Raw genomic sequence first — 19,002 nt, 5'->3', positions numbered from 1 at the left:
TGTGCAGCAGTCTCCCATATTAGTGATGGCTAGATCCAGTATGGCTGCATTCCTGGTCGGTGTATTGACTATCTGGTTCAGGGAGTTTGTGTTTACAAAATCCAGGAATCTCTGTGCATGGACGTTTGATGTCATATAGGATTCCAAGTTAATAGTGGGGTAATTAAAGTCAAATACAAAAAACCAAGCAGAGCCAGCAAACTGTGATCAAAGATGCTTTATAATCCTTGTAGTATCATAAAAACAGATAACCAGACCGGTTTCGACTGGCAACAACACACAGCCTTCTTCAGTGTGAAACAAAACAGTCAAATGATACAATTTAAATACATACATCTGTCATACTATTGGTTCATCTTCAGAATTGCTCATTAAGACCAGGAGGGAACAATCCTCCTAGTTTTACAATCCATTTATTTTCTTTAGTGTCTAAAATAGAGTGCCATCCGGTTTTATTAGATTTATTACCCCTGACCATATCAATAACAGTAAAAGTAAATTTAGCAGTTTTGTGTATCTGACTGTGTTTATACAGAGCATTATTAGCTTTTTTGTTTTTAATGTTACTTACGTGTTCAGAGATTCTTAGCCTGATAGGATGACACGTCTGACCAATGTAAAAGGACACGCAACTGCATGTAGCCAAATAGACTAACCAGTCACTGCTGCAGTTGGCAAAAAATTGTATATCGCTATTATGCAGAAATGTCTTTAAATCCCACCTACAGATTCAAGAAACTGATTGATGACTTTTTATCTACTGCCAAGGATGCGGGTATCATCACCACTTCTGTGCTCTAACAACTAACTATTCAGGATTCTGCAAACCAATACATGTACTTTTTACCAAAAATACACAAGGATCCAGTCCATCCACCAGGCAGACCAATAGTTTCAGGTAGGGGGTACATCACGGAACCATTATCCATATTCTTGACCAAGCATTTAAAGCCTTTATTATCACATGTTCGTTCCCATCTACAAGATACCACTGAATTTCTACAAATTATTTCAAACACACAGTTGGAACCGGGTTGGCTAATGTGTACACTTGATGTCAGTGCCTTATATACCAACATACCACACAAGATAGGTTTGGAAGCTTTGACACATTGGCTCAATATGGCACATTTATATGAACCAGACTTTAATTCTTTTCTTGTTGGTCTTGCAAAGCATGTCCTCACTAATAACGTCTTCTTTTACCAGGATACTTGTTTTTGGCAGACCAAGGGCACAGCAATGGGGGCATCTTTTGCCCCCATATATGCTGACCTCTTTATGGCTTTCATTGAGGATCAAATAATTTACAACAGCAGCCATAACATATATCTGGAAGAAATCGACATCTGGAGACATTATTTGGATGACTGCTGGATGGTATGGAGGGCCAATGTTGAGTATTTAACTGAATTCATCTCCTACTTGAATGACAACAAATGGGGTCTACAGTTTATAGCTAACTACCATGTAAGTAACAATTACTTTTCTTGATGTTCTGATTAACAGACTACCTGACCACACTCTAAGTACAGAGGTTTTCAGAAAGTACCCCTAATACAACACGGTCCTCCATGCATCAAGCTTTCATCCTCCCCATATTGCCAGTAACATCCCGAAATCTCAATTTATACGTATGAGACACATTTATTCCCATGAAGAAACTTTTCAAGAACACAGACGGGACCTTACAAATAGGTTCAGAGCAAGGGGATACCACATGGGGCATATTCTGCAAGCCAGCAATTGGGCTAATACATTACCAAGGCAGGATTTGTTATCCTATAAATCACGGAGCCATGATGAAGCACAGCCCATCAGGTTTGTAACTACCTACGCCAGGAACTCAGACTTACTAATTAACAGCATCAATAGACATTGGAATATTTTACAATGTGATCCAGAATTAGCCAATCTAATACCGGACAGATGCCTATTCTCATTTCGCAAAGGTAAATATTTGGCATCATGTTTCAACCACTACAAGCACACAAATGACACAGGGTATACCTATTCACTACAAACAACCTTGACCGAGGAACCCCTTGTTGGCTGCTTTCCATGTGGCCATTGCATTAATTGTGATAAAATTATGAAATCCAAACAATTCACGAGCAGGAATTGTTCCAGGGTGTATAATATACAATTTTTTGACAACTGCAGCAGTGACTGGTTAGTCTATTTGGCTACATGCAGTTGCGGGTCCTTTTACATTGGTCAGACGTGTCGTCCTATCAGGCTAAGAATTTCCGAACACGTAAGTAACATTAAAAACAAAAAAGCTAATAATGCTCTGTACAAACACAGTCAGATACACAAAACTGCTAAATTTACTTTTACTGTTATTGATATGGTCAGGGGTAATAAGTCTAATAAAACCGGATGGCACTCTATTTTAGACACTAAAGAAAAGAAATGGATTATAAAACTAGGAGGATTGTTCCCTCCTGGTCTTAATGAGCAGTTCTGAAGATGAACCAATAGTATGACAGATGTATGTATTTAAATTGTATCATTTGACTGTTTTGTTTCTCACTGAAGAAGGCTGTGTGTTGTTGCCAGCCGAAACCGGTCTGGTTATGTGTTTTTATGATACTATAAGGATTATAAAGCATCTTTGATCACAGTTTGCTGGCTCCGCTTGATTTTTTGTATTTCACTTCAAGTTTTGGTGCCGTGCAATTGCCCATGTGCAGGAGGTCTGTTTTGAGTGTTGCACTGTAAAGTCACCCATGAATATGGTATTGGGTTGGATGGTTAGTGCCTCTAATAAGTTTAAATACATGGTATGGGTTTCCTGGGTCATAGAGGGGGACCTATAGCTTGCAAGGAAGTGATGTTGGATTTTACCTATGGTGATTTTAACAGGGAGGAGCTCAAGTGCATTGTCCTGTGTGACCAGCCTTGAAGTATATTTTTGATGTGAATACAGACAACTCCACCTTTAGTCCTTGCCTGTGAAGTAGTTGGCCTAAATATGTGGAAGACATTATAACCTTGGAATATTGGTGTGCTCTCCCCGGCTTTAAACCATGTCTCAGTGACCGCACATCAGCATTCTCTAGGGTAAAGAGAGCTTCTATGGAGTGGAGTTTTTTTGTTCAGACTCCTAGCATTGAGCAGTAATACCTTTAGATTTTCTTGGTTTTGATTTGCTATGTTGGAAGTACTTTCAGTTTGACATTGCCTTAACTAAAGGAACTATTGGGGGAAGACAGTGTTTTAGCTAATATTTGAAAGCCTAGAGGGGAGAGGTGCAGACCATCCCTGGCAAAACAGCGTGGTCTACTGCCCATCTCCTTCCATGCTGACAAATATTGCACCCCCCTTAGAATGACACCTGAAACAAAGCCAATTATTAAAGTCTATCATCTTTTGTTCGTAATTTTGGCATTATTATTGGAGAAGGTAAAATGCTACTCACTGCTAGGCTCATACCAGCCTGAGACATATATTCCGAGAGCTCCATGATATGTCTCTTCTTATAGTCTAGGGAAGTATGTCGTGGGTCATTTTTTCTCACATGGACTATGACTGAGTCATATTGGTAATTGTGGTCCAATGACCTGATTGCATGCGTAATATGGTGCATCCTAGCCACTGATAAGCAATTGACAGTAACCTTCTCCTTACTCAGCCTGGTGAGAGGAACATCAGTGTGTCTCACGATGGAGTCTCCAATGACTAGAATGTTGGATTGTGTGGTGGCTTCCCTTATGGGTTTGGGTAGAGGCTCCATGAGATGTAGCTCTGCGTGTTGATGTGGGTTTTGTTTTGAGAGTGCATTTGGGGCTGCTGCTGATATTTGTTATGTGTACTTCATCTAGGAGGTTTTAATGGTTTAGGAAGATTACATGTGCCTCATATATGTCTCAGCATATGTGGGTTGATATGTCTGCTTTGAATCAAACTAAGGAAACATCTCAGAGGACACAAAGTCTACCAAAGCCAAATTTAGTTAAGTTTGGCCTCCCAGGCCAAGGAAACCACAAAGCATTCTTTAGCTATGGCTGCAACCTCTAAGACAATACACAAATGTTCTTCGTGTTTCACTGTTGCAGTCTTCACATTTGGGTTATCCCTGCCAGGGTAGCCCTCAGCCGGCCGTTTTACCAGAGGCTTAGTATTTCTGCATCGGTTGCTGTTGCTTCAGGACTGACGTCAGGTCATCAGTAGTGTAAAGTAAGGCAGCCGACGCCATTACATCAGTCTTTCTTGCCATGGAGCCCGAAGCAGAAGCAGTTCGAATGGTTGCCGGTTGGCCGCTACCTGAGTTTCATCTATCGAATTGAAGTCTTCTAAAGCTAAGTAGCCCATTGGGGATCCTTTTTTCTTACACTAACCGATGTCAGAAAAAGTTAATAATTGTCTTGCCTGCAGAAAGCAAATACCACACCGAGACTTCCATTCTTACTGCATCACTTGTTTAGGCCAGACCACGACATCCCCTGTTGTCGCTTCTGTACTTTGTTCAACGTCAGAACTATCTGTCGTCGGGGCCCTTATTGTAGCCAGATATTTTTGCTTACAGTCCTCTAATTCCGATATGGCTTCGGTAAGCCATCCGACAGCAGATCTTCTGAAAAAACATGAAGATAAAGACCGGGACAGACCGCACAGGTCCAAACCTACCGACAACACTTCCGTTAAGCTAGTCGTCAGTTCTCCGGTCCTCAATGAGGCGCTTTCGCAGCCCCTGATGCTCGCTTCTGTGGATTCACAGGCCGCTACTGTGACCCTTTCGGAGTCTGGTATGCCGCAAAACTCTTCTTCGACTAAGGATCCTGCAGTCGTCTCTACCTTGGATGGGTGTGGAGCCGCTGAGCAGGCACCAGCTTCTGAGGAAGTCCTTCGCACTACCGATTCTCGGCACAAACGGTCTTCTTTCACGACTACCATTCTTTCGAAAACGACCGAGTTTCTTAGGCCCAGGGTATGAACCACACCCAAGAAACGGACGACCCAGTCTCGGGCACCTGCTTCCTTGCCTCAGTCTCAAATGCTTAAAATGGCTGAAGACCTTATCATGCTGATCAGGGGAAGCCAAGCTACCCCTTCCAAAAGGAAAAGAGATTTGTCCCCTGTAGTTTTGTCTGAACAAGAGTCAGATGAAGACATGCAACCCCTCTCTACTTATGAGGATTCTGATGCAGAAGATTCCATCCCTTCAGCCTCTCCCCACAGAGCATTTTTCCTTTGGGGAAACCCGGCATACTTTAAGGGAGCATTTCCAATGACAGAGTCAACACTACCCTCAGTCTAAAAAGAGAGTCAGGGAATTCCTAGATCTTCCACAGCACAGACCCTTGGCCATCCCCCCCCCCCAGTCCTGTATGTTGTGGAGGATGTTTTCCTGGAATCCAGCTTGACTCCTGCACCCAGAAAACCAGACATGTACTATAGATTCCCTGACTCGCACAAATTTATTTTCAAAAATCCTACTGCTGACCCTGAGGTAAGGGCCTAAAGGGATTAAAGCAACCTCTGCTAAGAATGCTACCCCTCCGATAGGGATTCCCGAGCACTAGACAGATGGGGTAAAAAAGTATACACCTCAGCTACTCTTGCTATCAGGGCACTAAAGTGTCAGTTCCATATGCTGAAATTTCAGCAACATACCCTGGAACTCCTCAAACGAAAAATGTCTTCTTTTCCTGCTTGGGCAGAATCTAAAGAATTACAAGAGTTAATGTATTCTGCAAGTCAAGTAACTAAACACACCTTGCACTGCGGTTTTGATGCCCTAGAAGCTTCTTGCAGGGCAGCAGTCATTGGATCTGTCATTAGAAGGCATGCATGGCTTAAGGAACAGCCCCTGCCAAACCATGTCAAATCTAAACTGTTGAAACTGAACTGCACAAAGACAACTTATTTGGCACTAAGGCAGAAGAGGTCTTAAAAATGATTGAAGAAAAAGCAGAATCTATGCAAACAGTTAAGGATTTCTTACATGTCCAGCCACCCAGGTTCAGCAGGCATTGTCCCACCAAACACTGGTTCTTTCCTGCTCCCACTAAGCCAGTCCAGCCTAGGCCCCATGGAACTAGACCCCCCCAGGCAGCAGTCACAGGGAATGTAGAGATCTAAGCAGTGGACTACCTCCACTTCAAAACTAGGGAGTTCTAAGCCACCCCCTTATGGTAAGAACTCACAATGACTCACCTCCCCCACTCCCTCCCTCTGCCCACCTTCACTTACCCCTAGGAGGAAAACTCTCCTTTCATGCAAGCACCTGGGTCACCATTGCCAACGACCACTGGGTTCTGAACATAGTGTCTCAGGGATACAAATTTTCCTTCCACACCCTTCCAACCCCAAAGTGGTTCCCAGATCTACCTGCAAACCAGTGGGCAGAGGCTCAAAGGTAAATCCTTTCCCTGCTTTCTGTGAGGGCAGTAGAGCACGTTCCTGCAGAACAGATAGGCCAAGGTTTCTACTCCAGACTTTTTCCTGGTGCCCAGAAAAGAGGGCACCTGGTGCCCCATCCTCGATCTATGCATTCTAAACACCTTCCTGGTGATCCCAAAATTCAAAATGCTCACCCTCCAGCAGCTGCTTACCCATGCTGTCCAAGGATGCTTGGCTAACCACCCTACATCTAAAAGAGGCCTACCTCCACATTCCTATCAGGGAATCATGCAGGAAATATCTAGCTTCAGGGCAGGATCTCAATACTTTCAGTTCTCTGCACTTCCCTTTGGCTTATCTACTGCTCCCAGAGTTTTCACAAAATGTCTGGCTCCGGCCATTGAATATCCAGATTTACCCATACTTAGATGACTGCCTTATTCAGGCAGACAGCTAGGAAAAGCTGCTCAAGCACCTGGCCTTTGTAAAGACCCTACTAACCTCCCTAGGGTACACAATCAACAAAAATAAATCCAAACGGGTACCCACCCAAAGGATCATCTTCCTAGGAGCAAGCCTGGACACAGCATCCCAGATGGCATTCCTTACACCAGAAAAACAAATTTTCCTGAAAGCCTACTTCTCTCAACTAGCCACCAGTTCCCAGTTGTCTGCAAGGAAGATCCTGCAAGCTCTGGGCTTCATGGAATCTTGCGTACTACTCATTCCATATGCCAGACTGCATATGAGGAAACTTCAGTGGTACCTAAAAAGCCTTTGGTGTCAACACTCTCAAGACCTGGAAAACCCTTATACCTGTAATTCCTTAGAAATCTCAGAAATGATTTTCTTTGGTGGGCAACAGCATGCTCCCACAACAAGGGGACTGCCTTTTTCACCACCCCCCCGCCACCCAGACCCTCACCACAGATGCATCAGATTATGCTTGGGGTGCACACCTGGTCGGCAGGTGCATACAAGGCCAATGGAGCCCACAGCAAATCCCTCTGCACATCAACCAAAAAGAGATGATAGCTGTCCAGCCCGCCTTGATAGCTTTCAAACCCCTTCTCTCCCCAGGGGCCCTCCTGATCAAAATAGACCACACCACTGTGATATGTGGTATGTCAACAAGCAGGGAGAGACTCACTCCTACCCTCTATGCAGGCTGGCCACGACCCTTTGGCACACAGCCGCTGCCTTGCAACTGCACCTGTTAGCACAATTCCTACCAGGCTCTCTCAACTCTCTGGCAGACCAATTAAGCAGAAATCTTCTGGACCCACACGAGTGGCAGCTCAACAGAAGAACCTTCAACCTAATAACTCAGAAATGGGTCTGAACTGAACAGCTAAAGTTAACTTTGAACCTAGCACCACTCTTAAGTATTCAACTGCGGTACCACCTTTATCATTCTTATAAGAAAAGCGTAGTCTGGGTCTGAACTGTCTGCAGACAGCTAAAGTTAACTTTGAACCTAACACCACTCTTAAGTATTCAACTGCGGTACCACCTGTATCATTCTTATAAGAAAAACGCAGTCCAGGTCTGAACTGTCTGCAAACAGCTAAAATAACCTTGAGTATGTGTCTACCTGTTTGAGCCAATATTCATTTTCGCCTGGAGAGCACTGTGCTTTGGCTTGTAAGCAACCCCCCCCCCCCCCCCCCCACACACACACTCATCTTCCACTTTCTCTCTTATTCCCTTCTGTTAGCAAATAGTATCTATAACTGATCAATACTGTGTGTTTGTTAATTTAAACTGAGACCACAGTAGCCTACTGATACAAGGTTATCCTGTTTTTCCACCTGAGAAATGGTTAAGAAATGACTTAGTTTCAGAGCAGTCCTTGGTCAATTATGATTATTTTTTAAACACAAACTTGTCTTTGCCTTGGCTCATTAGCAGCAGTACAAAATAACTGTCTGCTCACACCCTTGCTCTCCCCCTTCCCTGTTTATTACCTTAAGCCAATCCCAAAGTTAATAAATATTACCTGTGGCAGGCACCATTTTAAAAAACTACAACCACCCTTTGTGACTATCATATGTTCATTTATCAGTTTACTCTTGTTACCTGATTGTTTCCAGCCCCCTCATAAGAGCAACTAACAGGGTCTCTACCCACTTTGCTCCCCACCCTGCCCCCTATTCCCTCCCGCTCCCAGTGGTCCTACCTTTATTACACTCACAAACCCCTCCCATCTTTCCAGTAGCCAGCCACAGCGCTAACCCAGCACTACCTCCTCCATTTTCCCACTATCACACCTCCTCAACTAACATGTACAAGCATACCTTACCTATGCTCACTGCATGCACTCTCCTTGCATATCTTACATCCTACCAAAGCTCCATTATTCCCCCACTCAACCACTACCACTGTACTACTACTCACACCACCACTCATGTCTCATCCTCACTCAGCTCCCCTCCCACCAACTCAAGAACCATCCCTATGCACCCCCCATATATTCTACCAACTATATTACTCAAACATAAAGCATCCCTACAACCTAACATAGTAACCCTCCCACCATACCTGTTACCCACAAAGCACAATCATAAAGTTTCCCTAATAAACTCATTCGTAAACTGAGAAAACTAATAACCTCATGCATATCAAAACTAGCCCTAAGTGGAGACATCCACCTCAACCCTGGCCTGTACCATCTCCAACACCAATCCTCATAATCAGACTAGAAACCACAACTTCTCCCATATCACAGCCAATAGAAAGCCAAGTGACTTCCTTCTACTAAGCCTAAATATTAGAAGTATATCCAACAAAGTTCATGAACTCCATGCCACCATAGACTTGTACTCCCCGGATATAGTCATCCTGACAGAAACCTGGCTAAAACCTCACATTACCAGTGAGCAAATACCCCCTACCGGTTACGGCATACTAAGAGTAGACCGGCTAAATAAGAAATGAGGCGGTGTAGCTATAATATTTAAACAGCATCTAAACATCCAGATCTTAAAATAATCAGCTCCACAAATAGGCAATGAAGAAATAATATATACCAACCTCAAAATAAACCAAAACAAAAGCATCAACATAATTGGATGCTACTTCCCACCTGGCCAAAACATCCCTCCACTGGAAAACCTCCACAGCTGGTCTACCCACCATCTCCCCCAAGAAACTATCATTTTAGGTGATTTCAATATTGACTGGCAATCCTGTTCTGGCAACAATCCAACCCATCATATAAACCTTCATGGCTTCACCCAACTAGTCCAATCGCCAACCAGGATAAATAAAAACTCCAGCAAGCACACTACCCTGGACTGGGTACTAGTCAGTAAGAGCCCCCAGTCATATATAACAGGCTGCTTATCAGATAGCCTCAGTGATCACTCCCCAACATTCCTACTCAAAAAATACCTATACCAAGCTAAACCTGTCATCTACTGTCAAATACGTAAACAACTAAACTTTAACCCACTCACATTCATCTCATCCCTCAAAGAATGTAACTGGCATCCCTTAAAGTACCTCAGTCTTGATGATGCAGTTGAATTTTTTAATACTATCTTCCTGAGCATCCTTAATTAACCATGCCCCCATAAGACTTTCCAGAACGAAAGTTCAACCCTCCTCATGGCTGCAGAAAACCACTAAGTCAGAAATGAAAAACCGGGATAAAGCCTGGGAGCACAGGCGCAAAACCAAAACCCCCTCAACTAGGCAGAAATTCCTAGAACTACGCAATAGAGTTAAAAAGCTAACAAAACAGGACAAATTCCAATACTACCAGTCTGCCCTAGACTCCTCCCAACACAGCCCCAAATAATTCTGGTCCTCCATAAACTCCATCATCCACCCAGGTAAAGTCAGTTCCTCTCCTCCTAACATCCCTCACTCCTCCGAAAATATTGCTACCTCATTCAACACACACTTCACACAAACCATACTATCACTAGTTAAACAACACAACCCTCCTCCCCTCCAACCCACACCTTCAACTGGTAATCTCCCCACTGCCTTCTCTTTTTCTCCTGAACTCACCTCCAACATAAAAAAACTCTTAACTAAACTTAAGCCCACCAAATTAACAGCAGACAACCTCCCAAGTGAATACCTACAAATCGCAGCTGATGCTCTGGGCTACCCAGTATCCATTTTGATTAACTAATCTCTGTCAGAAAGTTACATTCCCACACTGTGGAAAGTATCACATATAATTCCCCTCCACAAAGGCGGCACCATTCACAAAACTAACCAATTACCGCCCCAAAGCTATTCTCTCTCCACTCTCCAAAATACTAGAGAGATGCATACATTCTTAGGTCTCAGACTATCTCCTTACTAACAACCTCCTTTCCAGTACTCAGCATGGTTTCCGACCAAACCATAGCACCACCACTGCCCTTACTCTCCTTTGCTAACACTATCCTTCAGCATACAAACAGTGGCTATCTCTCCTCTGCTACTTTCCTAGACCTATCTGAAGCATTTGACATGGTCCCACACAAACAACTCATCTCTGTCCTCAATAAACTATCCTTCTCTCAATCAGTCACCAACTGGTTTCAGAGTTACCTGTCTGACCGCCAACAATCCGTTGTATGGCAGAATGACATATCTCCCCAACTACCTGTCTCCATAGGGGTTCCCCAAGGATCCATCCTTGGACCCCTACTCTTCTCTGTTTTCACCAGTAATCTAGTCTCTGCCACCAAACATGGCACACTCATACAATATGCAGATGACTCAACCATCATCTGCTCAGCCCAGTCCCTACCCAAACTGCATAAAGTCACACAGGAAGCCTTTTCCTCTGTTGAAACTTGGTTATCCAATGCCAAATTAATACTCAACCCAAACAAAACTAAACTACTCATCTTCCAACCCACCAAACATACTCAAAACAACTCTCACTTTAACATCACAGCAAAAGACAACACCACTATATACCCAACACACCAAATTGCTAGGAGTGGAAACACACAATAAACTAAAATTTGACATTCACATATCCATGACCATAAAAAAGTCCACAAAAAACTAGGAGCATTATACAGAAATAAGCAACTTCTCACCAAAGCAGCAAAGATTTCAATAGCAAATTCCCACCTTATCTCCACCCTACTTTATGCCTCTCCAATATATACCAACCTAAGGCAATGCGATCTAAACAAGCTAGAGACCTGCTACAACAAAATCTCCAAATTTCCCACAGGGGCATCCTACCGTAGTCACCACTCTCTCTCACTTGCTGAACTGGGCTGGCTTGAACTCCCTCACCTCCTTCAATGGTATCAACTATCACTCACCCACAAACTAGTAAACCATCCACTAAATGTCCCATCCCTCCAGAATCTACTACAACCCTATTGCACCACCAGACCACTAAGATCCAGCAACAAAATTCACTTGCAGATCACTAAAGCCAATAACTCTGCTGGTGAAGCACTATTCTCTTGCGCCATAGCCAAATTATGGAACTCCCTCCCACCCACAATTACCTCCGTACCATCATGCACCCACTTCAAAACTTTACTAAAAGCGCACCTAAAAACATGCTGGCTATGCCCTTGCAACTCCCACTCTAATATCACCCACCCCATCCAACCACTACCTTTCTTTCCACCCCACTAATTACCTTGATTATAGCAAGCGCAGATGCTCATAAGCCTAGTACTTATTATTCAGCAGGAACTTCTTATTGTAACATTTGATGTTAAGTTGTCTATCTCGCCTTCATTCTTGCTGGATGGGTTCAGAGCCGAACCTCGGCTCTGACTCGGCCTTCTACTAAAGCTCGAGAGCTATTTACCAGCTCGAGGCTTCCCCATATCCCACAATGCTAGGCGACAGATACCCAGATCTCGTTTGCCGCTTCAGCTACGAGGTTGCGATTTTACCGGCTCCAGGTCGTCTAATCTTTTCTTGTCAATATTCTCTTAATTTTTGATAATCTTCCCTCTTAGTTTAATTAGATTGTGTACCCCTTGAGATCCCACTTAGAAACTCGTTTTTATTGTTGATGTCCTTCAAGGATGCATCTGCAGTCCTAACATATGGGTTGTCCTGCCTCAGGCAGCCCTTCGGTCGGCCGGATTCCAAAGTCTGGGTCTGGCCTCGGCTGATGTCGCACTTCACCCGACGTCATAGCTGCTGTGAATTGGGTATAAAGGCATCAGCCGACGCCATTTTCCTCAGTCTTTCTTGCCGCGCGGTGCCCGAAGTAGAAGCTGTTCGCAAGTGCCGGTCGGTCAGATCCAGAGATTTCTACTACCGAAGACTTCTGAAAAGCTAAGTACCCCATTGGGGACTCTTTCTTGCCTCAGCCGATGTCAGAAAAAGTGAATAATTGTTTAACTTGTGGGAAACAAATACCTCATAAGGATTTCCACTCTTACTGCCTTCCTTGCTTAGGCCCAGACCACGACGTCTCAGCTTGTCTAGCCTGTGCTTCCTTCAACCGACGGACACTTAGACGTCGGTCGGAGTTTGCAGAGGAGTTTTTTGGTCCCGCTTTTGCTTACAAAATGCCGTCGGAGACTCCGACTTCACAATTAGCTAAAAGCGTAAGGAAAAGGACCGACACTCGCGGCCCGCGGTTTCGGCCGAAACCACGGTTAAGCCAACCGCGAGTGTCTCGGTTTCGGCTGAAACCGACTCCTCGGTTCTTCCTTCGGCCGAAAGCATGCCTCCGATAGCCGAGGCCTCACACAGCATGGCAGAATCTGCTACTGAAATAACCCCTGCTGTAGCAGCCACCCAGGATTTATCAGATACTATTCCTTTAGACATATCTACCCCTGCACGTGGAGCTGCTAGGCCCCCTGCATCTATGTCTATCAAGGCTTTTTCTAGGGCTAAAGCAGCTAAATCTTCTAAGGCCTTGCCTGCAAAAACCCCCTCGCACAGGCCTACCTCTAGTTCCCAAATGCTCAGCCTGGCTGAGGATCTCATTTCTTTGATCAGGGGATCCCAACCTCACCCAGACAGGGCCTCTCAACCCCCTCCAGAGAAGAGGCCTAGAGCAGAGCCCCCGGATCCTATTTCTACAGGCTATTCCTCGGATGATTCAGAAAACTCAGATCCTCCAGAAGGCCCATATTCTCCTTATGAGGATTCTGATGCAGAAGACTCCATTCCTTCTGCCTCTCCTCCTGAGGAATTTTCTTTTGGGGAAACCTTACATGCTATGAGAGAGCATTTTCAATGGCAGGGCCAGGATTTTTCAGATTCAAGGAAAAGGCTAAGGACCTTTCAGCATAGGCCTTTAGCCATTCCTCCAGTACTTACAGTTGTTGATGATGCATATAATGATGCTTGTACTGCCCCTGACTCTCTTCCCCCGGCCCCTGCCAAGCCCGACAGATATTACAGGGTCCTGGACACACACTTTCACTTGTATAAGGCTCCTATTGCAGATCCTGAAACCTTTTCACAGGGCCCCAAAGCTGTAGCATCTGCCTCTGCCAAAAACCCCCTCCCCTCTGAAAGAGAATCTAGAGCATTAGAGAGATGGGGTAAAAAAGTTTATACTTCTGCTACTCTTTCGGCTAGGGCCTTAAACTGTCAATTCCACATGATTCAGTATCAGGAATTTTTGTTAGACCAGCTAAATAAAAACTGTCCTCTCCTGAACCTATAGACCGTAAGTCCCTTCAGGATTTGGTACATAACACTCAGCAGGTCAGTAATCATTCCTTAAAATGCGGCTATGATGCACTGGAGGCTTCCTTTAGATCAGCTATGACTGGAACAGTGATTAGAAGGCATGCTTGGTTAAAAGAACAATCCTTACCAGACCATGTAAAGTCAAAGCTTCTAGATGCTCCCATGGAGAAACAAAGTTTGTTTGGCTCCCCTGCACAGCAAGTGCTAAAGAAGGTGGAAGAAAAAGCAAAATCGGTCCAAACAGTCAAGGATTTCTTACAGGTCCAGCCTCCGAGGTTTAGTAGAAATTGGCCTTCGAAGAATTGGTCCTTTCCAGACACCTCCAGAGCACAGAGAGGCAGAAATAGGCCCAAGAGGCAGAGGTCAATCCAGAGGTGCCTACAGGGACGTCAGTGGCAGCCTAACAACCAGAGAAGTACTGCCACAGATCCAGCTACGACCACTTCCACAGGACAGGCACAATGACTTGGCTCTGATACCGCCTACCAGGGAACAACTGGAAGCACCCTTAGGCAGAAAGCTAGCCTTATTTTCCGTAAACTGGCATTACATTACAGGAGACAAATGGATTTTACAGACAATAGACAAAGGCTACAGGTTTCACTTCCACACTCTACCAAAAAAGAGAGGAAAACCAAACCTACCACCAAACCAAAAAACAAACGCTCTAGAACAAATAAACCATCTACTAAGGATGAGAGCTATAGAAAATGTACCTCCTATGGAACAAGGGCAAGGATTTTACTCCAGACTTTTCCTGGTACCAAGAAAAGAAAACCAATGGAGGCCTATTCTCGACCTGTCCGCTCTGAACACATATCTCATTGTTCCAAAATTCAAAATGCTGACCCTACAGCAACTTCTTCCCATGCTGGGCAAGGAGTCTTGGCTGGTGACTCTAGATCTCAAGGAGGCATACCTGCACGTCCCTATACGACCAGATTGCAGAAGATACCTCAGATTTCTTGCAGGATCAGAGCATTATCAATTCTCAGCATTGCCCTTTGGCTTATCTACTGCGCCCAGAGTATTCACGAAATGCCTGGCATCAGTAATTGCTCATTGCAGGCTTCAGGGAATTCAGATTTATCCATACCTGGACGACTGCCTAATACAAGCGGACAACAAGACCAAATTAACAAAAGATTTGGAAAAGGTTATACAACTACTGCAAGCCCTTGGATACACAGTCAACATGAAAAAGTCAAGGCTGGTACCATCCCAAAGGATAACATTCTTGGGTGCAGAACTGGACACATCAAATCAGATGGCATTTCTCACAGCAGAAAAGCAAAAGCAACTACCACTCTATTTCATGGCATTAACAACACAGAACCAGCTTACAGCAAGGAAAGTCCTGCAAGCCCTGGGTTACATGGCATCCTGCATAATATTGATTCCACATGCCAGGCTGCATATGAGAAAGTTGCAATGGTACCTAAGGAATGTATGGTCTCAACACAAGCACAGTCTAGAAGCCCAGATTCCAATAATACCATGCCTGAAACAAGAATTCCTGTGGTGGGCTCAGGCCTGTCAGTTGAACAGAGGACTGCCTTTCCACAAACCTCACCCAAGCCAGACTATCACCACGGACGCCTCAGACCTAGGCTGGGGGCACACATGGTGGGCAAGTGTATACAAGGCCTTTGGACACAAGACCAGCTGAACCTACACATAAATCAAAAAGAGATGCTGGCAGTGAAACAGGCACTTCAGACATTCAGACCTTTTCTTCAACAGGGTCATTTGCTGATAAGGACGGACAACACCACAGTCATGTGGTATATCAACAAACAGGGAGGCACGCACTCATACCCTCTATGCCGGATGGCAATGGACCTGTGGAATGTGGCCCTGAACCTCAACATTCAACTCCAGGCCAAATTTGTGCCAGGAAAAGAAAATATACTAGCAGACACCTTAAGCAGAACTACCACGAATGCCCACGAATGGATGCTGCATCCGGACATCTTCAAAACCATTACAAAGAAATGGGGACTACCAGAAATAGACCTGTTCGCATCCCCACACAACCACAAATTGAGGAAATTCTGCACAAGGACATACCACCCACTTGCTTGGGAGGTGGACTCCCTATCCTTCAGTTGGGAAAACCTGACAGCATATGCATTCCCACCTCTTCCTTTGATGCACAAAGTGCTACTGAAGATCAGAGAAGATCACCCAAGGATCATCCTGATAGCTCCAGACTGGCCGAGGCAGCATTGGTACCCGCTACTGAGGAGCATGTCTCGGACACACGCATGGCTTCTACCTCTAGTTCCTTTACTGCTAACACAGAACAACTACAAGATCCTACATCCAAACTTGAAAACACTACAGCTAGCTGCTTGGAATATTACATAAAGCAAAATAACCCAGATTTATCTCAGAGGGTTAAAGACATTATCCTGGAGGCTCGCAGACCCTCCACAAGGAAGACTTATTCAGCCAAATGGAAAAGATACCTCATTTGGAGTGCACCAAAAGGAGAAAATGTATCATTAGCAAGCATAGCTGACATCCTGGAATACTTAGCAGAACTTTTCCACAATGGCCTGTCTTACTCCTCCATTAAGATTCATGCATCAGCAATTTCAGCAGAATACAACATGGATCCTCCAGTCTTCTCTCATCCTCTACTCAGGCAGTTTCTGAGAGGAATTAAAAATGTAAAGCCTCCAAGGAAGCCACCTTTGCCTACATGGGACCTTAACTTTGTGTTGGAAAAGTTAACACTTCCCCCTTTCGAACCAGCAGCAACAGCAGAATTACAATTCTTATCTTGGAAAACTGCTTTCCTGCTTGCAATCACTTCAGCAAGAAGAGTTTCTGAATTACAGGCATTAATGGCAGTACAGCCCTTCCTTATCTTCCATCAGGATAGAGTGTCCTTGAGAACTAACCCTACTTTTATGCCAAAAGTGGTCTCCAGGGTATCATTGAACCAAGCAATCCATCTACCAACATTCTTCCCCAACCCACAGAACGGGGGAAAGACTACTACATACCTTGGATGTGCACAGGCAATTGCGCTACTATCTGGACAGAACCAAGACCAACAGAAAAACTGACCAGCTTCTGGTAGCATATGCAACAGGAATGGAAGGAAGAGCAATTTCAAAACAGACAATCTCAAAATGGATAGGAAATTGCATTAGATTTTGTTACTCTTTTCATGGAAAGACATCTCCAGAAAACATCAGACCTCACTCCACAAGGGCTACAGCCACTACTACAGCTTTCCTACGAGGAGTGGCTACCAAAGACATTTTAGAAGCTGCTACTTGGAGCTCCGTGCATACATTTGCCAAGCATTATAATCTACCCTTATACTCCAGATCCCAAGCAGGTTTTTTGCAAGGGATCTTAGCTACACCATAATCATCTTAGTGCCTCCTCCCCCAGTTTGGCTATGGTATTCTACCCATATGTTAGGACTGCAGATGCATCCTTGAAGGACATAGTACAGTTTTGTACCTACCATAAATGTAGATGTCCGAGAGGTATGCATCTACAGTCAGGATTACCCACCCTCCTTCCCCTCTGTGGTACTCCTAGGGTATTTGCCCATCTTGTAGCTAGCTGGGGGAATCTATTATGGTGTATTTGTTTGTATATATGTATATACATGTTTATATTGTTTGCTCTCTACTGTTTGGAATCATTTGCATTTATCCAAATTTAGCCTTCCTAGAGGGCACCTGGCATCTGGGGCAAGAAACACTGAGGAAAATGGCGTCGGCTGATGCCTTTATACCCAATTCACAGCAGCTATGACGTCGGGTGAAGTGCGACATCAGCCGAGGCCAGACCCAGACTTTGGAATCCGGCCGACCGAAAGGCTGCCTGAGGCAGGACAACCCATATGTTAGGACTGCAGATGCATACCTCTCGGACATCTACATTTATGGTAGGTACAAAACTGTACTTTTCAGAGTTTCTTCCCCCATCCCCCACCCTTTAGGGTAGTGTTAGGCCTTATTAAGTATTTTTATTTAGTCTTATAGTTTGTTCTTGTCCTGCTTGACATGTATGTGCAATCTATTCCAGAGTCTGGGGAGTCTCTGGGTCAGGAACCTATCCCTCCAGCATGTTTTGTTTATTGTGATGACAAGGTTTAGATCCCTGGAGCGTGTAGCACTGAGGGATTGGGATTTCTTTAAGTGTAGCATGTCCAACAGCTCTGGGTTTGACATGGCCTTGTATGTTAAGCAGAGATCGCCTCTGAGTAGACGATATGCGACAGAGTATAGCTGGAGTTTTTTAAGGCGGTCAGCGTAGGGCATCTGCTTTAGGCCTGTGATTCTTTTAGTGAGGTATTTCTGAGGCCTTTCCAGTTGTTGCAGATGTCTTGAGAGGTACATACCAAATGGGGCGTTGTATTCTATAATGGGTCTAATGAGGGATGAGTACAGTGGGACAATGACCTCCTTTTTTCTGGATGAAAAGCCCTTCGTGATGAGGTGTGCCACATAAAAGGATTTCCTGACTGTTGTGGCGATGTGGTTATCAAAGGTGAGACCACTGTCCACCTGTATCCCTAAGTCTCTTATCACACTTTCTGTGTTTAGTGTACTGCCACCTATATGGTAATTCATGGATACATGTTTTCCCAAAGGGTATAACAATACATTTCTTGGCATTGAGCTTGAGCCCATGGCTCTGGCACCAAGCATCTGTTTCTGTAAGGCCCTTTTGTAGAGTATCCACATCATTTGGGGATTCAATAATGGCTCCCAGTTTGCAGTCATCTGCAAACTTTGTTAGCCAGAGTTCCTTAGTGTTGACCTGTACTTCAGAGAAGTAGATGCCAAACAAGAGGCCCCAGGACTGAACCCTGAGGTACTCCACTTGTCACTTGTCTGGAGCTGGATTTGGAGTCGGCTACTTTTACAGTGTGGGTTCTATCAGTAAGCCATTTAGCAACCCATTGGGTGACATAGGGATTATTGCCCAACTTAGTAAGTTTATCTATGATTCCAGAGTGGGGGATGGTGTCAAAGG

At 44.5% G+C, this 19,002-nt stretch overlaps 1 protein-coding gene across 5 annotated transcripts in view; it reads left to right on the top strand.

The window, feature by feature from the left end:
- The window catches only part of CHMP2A (charged multivesicular body protein 2A), a 518,938-nt gene that overhangs the window by 198,384 nt on the left and 301,552 nt on the right, over window positions 1-19,002 (top strand). The gene's annotated exons all lie outside the window — the stretch shown is intronic.

This window comes from Protopterus annectens, chromosome 17.part0 (genome assembly GCF_019279795.1).
Source record: "Protopterus annectens isolate FY-2018-M chromosome 17.part0, PAN1.0, whole genome shotgun sequence".
Taxonomy (NCBI): Eukaryota; Metazoa; Chordata; order Ceratodontiformes; family Protopteridae; genus Protopterus; species Protopterus annectens.
Note: the sequence above shows the minus strand (reverse complement) of the source record. Positions and strands in the feature narration are given on the sequence as shown.